The sequence below is a fragment of the Podarcis vaucheri genome (genome assembly GCF_965113315.1).
Source record: "Podarcis vaucheri genome assembly, chromosome: 17".
Classification (NCBI taxonomy): domain Eukaryota; kingdom Metazoa; phylum Chordata; class Lepidosauria; order Squamata; family Lacertidae; genus Podarcis; species Podarcis vaucheri.
In genome coordinates, this window is record NC_138755.1 from 29,978,651 (window position 1) to 29,986,486 (window position 7,836).

At 42.7% G+C, this 7,836-nt stretch overlaps 1 long non-coding RNA gene across 1 annotated transcript; it reads left to right on the forward strand.

The window, feature by feature from the left end:
• The first annotated feature begins 1,555 nt into the window (after positions 1-1,555).
• On the forward strand, positions 1,556-6,203 carry LOC309522189. Its single transcript, XR_014214961.1, has 4 exons — positions 1,556-1,630; positions 2,063-2,233; positions 5,221-5,273; positions 6,082-6,203. It is a non-coding gene; the product is annotated as an uncharacterized lncRNA (long non-coding RNA).
• Positions 6,204-7,836: the final 1,633 nt, after the last annotated feature.

Genomic DNA, 7,836 nt, shown 5'->3' on the forward strand with positions numbered 1-7,836 from the left:
GCCTGCTGGCAGTCTGGCAGTCCCAGATTATTTGTATTCACTATGTATTTGGATTGTCCTGAATACCACCATTTGGTAGCCACGCTCAAAACCCAAAGTCCTATTGCAATGCATTTTGACCTGCCTACTGCTGAAAGTGACCATGAGCTGATTGATAATATCAACATTTATCAGTTTTAGTCCCTTAAGTAGTAGCAGTTGCCAGGACAATGTCCTCTTGGCCTCTGCGTACTTCCTTCCTTAATTCAGATATCAATTACAGATAGGTAGCCGTGTTGGTCTGCCATAGTCAAAATAAAAAAAATCCTTCCAGTAGCACCTTAAAGACCAACTAAGTTAGTTCTTGGTATGAGCTTTCGTGTGCAAGCAAATTTCGTGTATCTGAAGAAGTGTGCTTGCACACGAAAGCTCATACCAAGAACTAACTTAGTTGGTCTTTAAGGTGCTACTGGAAGGATTTTTTTTATTCAGATATCAATGTATATCAAGATATTGTGATATATCGCAATGGTTAGCTGCTGATACAATATTGAAAACCAGTTATCGCCCAGCCCTACTCCCAACTTGCTAGGTGTGGATCAGAAGTTGCAATGCGCTAATGAAAATGCCATCTCAGGAGGATTTGGGAACAGGTAATGGCACCTAAAACACACTGCAAGCTAGTTTTAGGTTGTTTATCTTTGTAGATGCTCACAAGGATCCCTGGGTTGGGGGAACGATTCCCCACTCAAGTAAATGCCCTTCAAATGCTGCAACGTTAAACTGGGAGCAAAGGATTCTTTTGTGAGGTCAACAGTGATTAGCAATGCAATCCTATACACTTCTACACAAGTTCAATGGGGGTTGCTCCCAGGTAAGACTGTATAGCATGGTAAGACTGATCGTATGGTCGGCGGTTCGAATCCCTGCGGCGGGGTGAGCTCCCGTTGTTCGGTCCCAGCTCCTGCCCACCTAGCAGTTCGAAAGCACCCCTAAGTGCAAGTAGATAAATAGGTACCGCTTTCTAGCAGGAAGGTAAACGGTGTTTCCGTGTGCGGCGCTGGTGATGGCTCGCCAGTTGCAGCTTCGTCACGCTGGCCACGTGACCCGGAAGTGTCTTCGGACGGCGCCGGCTCCCGGCCTCTTGAGCGAGATGAGCACGCAACCCTAGAGTCGGACACGACTGGCCCGTACGGGCAGGGGTACCTTTACCTTTACCTTTAACCTAAGACTATATAGCAGCTTTCCCCATCCTGTTACCTCAAGATGCTGTTGAATTGTGGCTCCCACCCGCCCTCCCTAACCATTGGCCATGCTGTCTGGGGCTGATGGGGCTATGTGGTCCAGCGACACCCACATAGCACCAGGTACAGGAAAGTTGCTCAGGAGGATTGCAGCAACTCCCATCTCTGTTGGACTTATCTGTGCTGCTTCTCCACCTCTGGGAGTTCTGTTCTGCAGCATCCTCCCGAGTGGGAACATTCGTTTTCTACTCACATCCAGCCTCTCTCCACAGCCTCTCCTTAACAAGAGGCCCGTGTCCTTTCCCAGCCTTTCAAAGAGGGAACGTGGAGCTGCGCTGTGCTCTCTGCCAGCTTCAGAGAGAGAGAGTCGCTCAGTGAAAAGAGAAAGGCCTTCCCAGTTACAGCAGGTAGGTTTTTTTCGCTTGGCAGCAGCGGGAGAAGCCATCGAGTTCTTATTTTGCAGGATTTAGTAGCTTCCACGCGAAAGTGCTACTGCGAGACCCCTTGCTGTTTGATGGGGGGTGCCCCTGAAGTTTAAAAGCTGCTTCCAGAGTTTTGTTGAAACAGACAAGATTCTGTCAACAGCGCACCAGCCGGAGAATCATTAATACGAACACACTTCAGGATGCTATGGTGCGCCTGCTCCCTTCCTGGCAGTTGGAGTTTCAAACTAATTAATTCCTGTGATCTGAGCCATTCCCTTTTATTAATAGTATCAGCATGTGTGATGCCAGCACTGTTGTAGATGATGTGCTCTCTCCAGGGATCCTATCAGCATGCTGGGGTAGGTTTTCAAAAGTTTTCCTTGGTAGCACTCATTTCATTCCGATTCTCTCCAGGTTTTCAGCAGCCTGGCAAGCAATGTGTCGCCTCTACTGGGACGCTTTCGGGAGCTTCTAAATAGATAAATATTTGAGGACGTTTGCCTGTGTCATCAAATGGCCCCGGAATTGACTCGGCACAGTGGGATCGCCTGTCCAATATAGTCAAATGAAGAGGACAAAGCCTAGGTCAGAACTCCTAAAGCCCTAGATAAATAATCTGATCCCTGCAACTCTCAAAGGTGTAGAGAAAAGAACAGGGCCGCCAAAATGACCAAAGCTCCCCTAGGGAAAAAGATTAAATGTGGGTCTTTTTGCCCCAGGAGGGTAAAAAAGGTCAGTATGGGGCAGAGACATGATAGAGGTATATAATATTATACATTCTGTGGAGAAAATGGCTAAGAAGTTTTTCTCTCTGTCTTATAGGGATTTGGGAATTTGTCTGCTTCAGGTTTTCTCGGCTTCTCATTTCCCCAATCGTAAATCCAGCTTTCTACATTTTCAAACCTATCTGCAATTAAAAAGCAAACAAAACCCCTCATGAAAGCGCACCAGCATTTATGTGTAAATTTATCCTTCCTGTATGCAATTTTGCCTAATATACACCTCATCACAAATCAATTTTCCTCAATATTGTTGCATGTTATTTTCACTAATCTATGCATTTATTTTTTAATTAGTTCTCGTTAAAGATTTTTTGTGTGATACAAAACAAACAAATATGCAAGGAAACGTACATACGGCGTCTCCACTTTCAATCCACAGAGTATTTTTCGCAGTTTGTTTACATTTGGTATGAGAACTGTTGCACACTTTAGCCTAGTGGATGCATTTCTGTACACATTACTCAGCCAGAGAACTGCATTTCCAATACGTTTGGATAAGTGTGAATTTCGAAGGGTAGGCTGAGTTTGAGTTTGCATATTGCTTCAAGAAAGTGAAAAGTTCACCTTGGGGTGTGAGCTGAATCGAATTTCTCCTCCATCCCTCCTTTCTCGTAATACTTGAAACATGACTGGTGGGAGATTTAGGAGAGACAAAAGGGAAGTGCAGTGCAGAGTTAAATCATGGAATTTGCTTCTACACGCTGCAGCGAGAGCCGCCAACTTGGACAGCTTTAAAAGGAGATTAGACAAGTTCTTGGATGGCTTTAAAAGGAGATTAGAGAAATTCACGGAGGATAAGGCTACTAGTCAAGATGGCTATAAATTCCCTCTAGTATCAGAGTTGGCATGCCTCTGAATACCAGTATCAGTTGCTGGGGAAGAGGTTTATTGCCCCAGTGTTTGGCTCTTCGACTTCCCGTAGGCATCTTGTTGGTGATGGTGGGAACAGAATGCTTGACTAGAAAGGCCTTTGGTCTGATCCCCTCTCTCTCTCTTATTTCTCTCTCCCCATTATCTCTACTTTTGGCTTCATGATGTTCTCCTCCTTATATCAAGCATGATTAATTTGGGTGGTTGTTGGTCCTAACTTCCTTCCCTGAAGCTCTGCCAGGGCTGGATTTAGGTTTCATGAGGCCCTAAGCTACTGAAGGTAACGGGCCCCTTTATATGTCCAGCTGTCCTTTGTCAACAACAAATTTATTAAATAGTGGGTGGACATAGCAGACGATACAGAGATTTCTCCAAGTAGTTCTTTATAAGTGAGCTGGAACTGAACTGAACAGCTCAGCCAGCCTGCTTTCATAGGCAGCCGGCTGTCAACCTTGTAACAACAACAACCCAGGGTTTCCTGCCTAAATTAACTGACGTGGACCTGAGTGAAAACTATATACAGGATACCCCTGGTGGCCAGGGTGAGAACTTCAATACATAACAAAATTGTCACCGTTTTGTGTTGAATATATGATATATGGTAATTTATGGACCTAACAGGTATCTAAAGCCATTTGAACATAACAAAATATGTGATATTTTAGGGAGCAGGCGAGCAGGCGGGGCCCATTACTTACATCATAGGACACTACACAACGCAAAACACTGTTGCTGTATGTAGGTTTTATTTTATTTGTTTTTTATCTTATATTCTGGAAATGTACATCCACGTTTTTTCCCCTTTAATTTTTTTGGGGGGAGCCCAGGGGCCCTAAGCTATAGCTTGTTTGGCTTAAACGTAAATCCGGCACTGAGTTCTACCTACCAAAAAATCCTTCAGAAGTCACAAGAGACATATTTATAAAGCAAATGTTAAACAGACTGACACTCATTTACTTCAGAATGAGCGTATTTAGGATCCGTGCGGCATGGCTACGTTTATTTTCATATTAATTTTACAAGATTATTTGCATGCAGAGGCGCCGTCTTGTGCTCAAGATTGAGGGGGCCTGCCACGTGCTGTGGGTGCATGATGTCATGTGTGTGATGTCATGAGCATGCTATGCATCAACATCACATCGTCACGAGGAGGCCAAGTGAGAAACCTGGCACAGCACTGAGCCAGTGTGGTGTAGTGGTTAAGAGTGGTAGATTCGTAATCTGGGGAACCGGGTTCGCATCTCCGCTCCTCCACATGCAGCTGCTGGATGACCTTGGGCTAGTCACACTCTGAATTCTCTCAGCCCCACTCACCTCACAGAGTGTTTGTTTTGGGGGAGGAAGGGAAAGGAGAATGTTAGCCGCTTTGAGACTCCTGAAGGGGAGTGAAAGGCGGGATATCAAATCCAAACTCCTCCTCCTCCTCAATGATCGGCAGCTCTTCCTCTCTCTGTCTCCAGCGTTAGGAGAGAGGCAGAAAAACTTTTCTCTATACACTTTTTTCATGACATCCATAATTTTATAAACTTCTATCATGTCAACTCTTAATCACCTTTCATCTAGAGCAGGCTTCCTCAACCTCGGCCCTCCAGATGTTTTGAGACTACAATTCCCAGCATCCCTGACCACTGGTCCTGTTAGCTAGGGATCATGGGAGTTGTAGGCCAAAAGCATCTGGAGGGCCGAGGTTGAGGAAGCCTGATCTAGAGTCCCAAACACTAAAACCTTGAAATTTTGGTTGATCTTTTCTGAACCAAATAAAATGGCTGTGGCTGGGGAAACCTAGTCAGATGGGTGGAGTTCAAATAAAACAACAACAGCAAAAACAAACCATAACGATAATACACATCCACACCAATACAGCTTGTTTTTATTCTGAAAAAGCTTAAACATCATTGATCAAACACATTGTGTTTACAGTCATCAATCCTTTGGTATCTACCAGTTTGGTGGTGGTGCGTGAAGGTGAAAAGGTAATCTGAAGAAGTGGTATCTGAAGAAGTGTGCATGCACACGAAAGCTCATACCAAGAACTAAATAGTTGGTCTTTAAGGTGCTACTGGAAGGAATTTTTTTATTGTGAAAAGGTAAGTTATGCACACATAAATAATAATGATGTTCTCGTATGTACACATTTCCTAGACTTCTTTTTCTGAAATTAATGCCCTCAATTTCTTTTGCACATCTTAACCAAACGCAATATACATTAAAATAATTATGAAATAGTACTATAAAGCAATTTTGTATCCACTTAAATTGTTCAATTATAGAAACACTAAATAAAGATAACAAATTAGTATTGGCAAAGAGAACAGCCTTCATATTTAAGCTTATTCCAATTAGGTAAGTTTATTTCTTCTAATAAGCAATGTAATACTATTTTATTATAAATCCTGCTTTCAAACAAGTAATGTTGCAACAAATAGAATATCATCTTCTTAAAACAACTATCCTGTATCCTAGCGACATATTTTGGCATTCTTAAACATCCATAAAATCATTCTTCGTTAATGATGTTTGTGTGGCGTAATATAGTAATGAAATTTATAAAAAGTATTGCATAAGATAATAACATAATAGCATACTAACATGATTTATGTGTACATTATTTTGATCATTTATTAAGATAGTGGGACTGGCAGACTTTCTCCATAACGAATGGTTAATTATTTCCCAGTAATGGATTCTCCCCCACCATTTAAACATAAGAAATATACATTCTATATTACTATTCTTCTTGCTGCTGTGATGATGATGATTAACACTTTCTATAACTTGCAGATTATTTCACCAGTTATACCAGGAGTAGCCAACATGGTATACTATAGATCCTGTGAGTTATAACTTGCTCATCCCCAGCTATTGCTGATGGGAGTTGTAGTCCTCACTATCTGGAGGGTACGATCTTTGAGTTTAAAAGCCTTTGATGGTACAGTGTGGAGTTCCATCATAGGAAAGTCTGCTTGGCAGGCTAAGCAATGCATCCACAGAGGCAATGAAATGTACTCTAAATTAGTGAATCGCATTGATACGAGAACTCTAGTGCACTGTTCCAATCACAATTTGAATGTTGTTGTTGTTGTTTAGTCATTTAGTCGTGTCTGACTCTATGTGACCCCATGGACCAGAGCACACCAGGCACTCCTGTCTTCCACTGCCTCCCACAGTTTGGCCAAACTCTTGCTGGTAGCTTCAAGAACACTGTCCAACCATCTCGTCCTCTGTCGTCCCCTTCTCCTTGTGCCCTCCATCTTTCCCAACATCAGGGTCTTTTCCAGGGAGTCTTCTCTTCTCATGAGGTGGCCAAAGTATTGGAGCCTCAGCTTCAGGATCTGTCCTTCCAGTGAGCACCCAGGGCTGATTTCCTTAAAAATGGATTTGATCTTCTTGCAGTCCATGGGACTCTCAAGAGTCTCCTCTAGCACCATAATTCAAAAGCATCAATTTTTGGTGATCAGCCTTCTTTATGGTCCAGCTCTCACTTCCATACATCACTACTGGGATTTGAGTATGTAAAGGTAAAACCTTTGGTCTCAGGCTACATACACATATTTTATTCTAGACTCAATGGAGACTGGGTGCTTATTTTTTTCTATGTTGCCCTCACACAGTCTAGATCCATTGCATATTTTCTGTGCCCCTGAGAAGCGTTTCTTGAGAAACTGATTTCCTCCAAACAATAAAAGCTTGTTGTAGACTGATTCAGCTTTACTGTACAGTGTGTCCATTTGAAAACAGAAGTAGGTGATCCTGGCCATGGGGGGTGGTTATCCACACCTTTCCAATTACATTGTAGATGGGCATAGGCCAAGATTGCAATCACCACCCCCTTCTTCAATCACCTGGGCCATGTGCAGGCAGGAAAAGGTGTGGATAATCCAATCAAGGGGACAGTTATTAAACACATGTCAAGTACCTGCCCCCCCCACTCCATGGATGGAAGAATCCATAATCTAGATTGAAAGCAGGATGTGGAGGATGAGCAGCAACAATTCTGGATTGAGAAAATCTACATTTTTGAGCTGCAAGTGGGTTAGTGTGTATCCACATTTTGTATTTCCTTGAACTGAAACTTATCTTTCACTTTGTTGCCCATGCACCTAGTCTGAAAAGGTAATAATGGACCTGTTCATATTCCACATAGGATTTCCACAACCTGAAGAATCCAAGTACCTGGGACCTTATCTGGATGTTAATCAGATTTCGACTAAGCTGCAAACAAACATTTGGGAATGATTTTTGAACTTGCTAGGTTTTCTCTATTTTACTTTTTAAGATCCAAAATCCAGGCTTTCTCAAGAGTCCTACCCATTTTGAAGCTTGCCCCCATGTGTGCTGATGAATAAATATGATGCTAAACAGCAATATTAGTCATGAGAATGCTCTGCCCAAAGCTTGTGCCTTTGTCATATAGTTTTCAAGGGCAGGTTAATTCATAACGAAACTCAGCTGTGTTATTTAACTCAGAAGAGTGCAGAATTTCATCCAAGCACCTTGACAGTACAGATTCATTTCAACAGGTCCCATTAACACAAG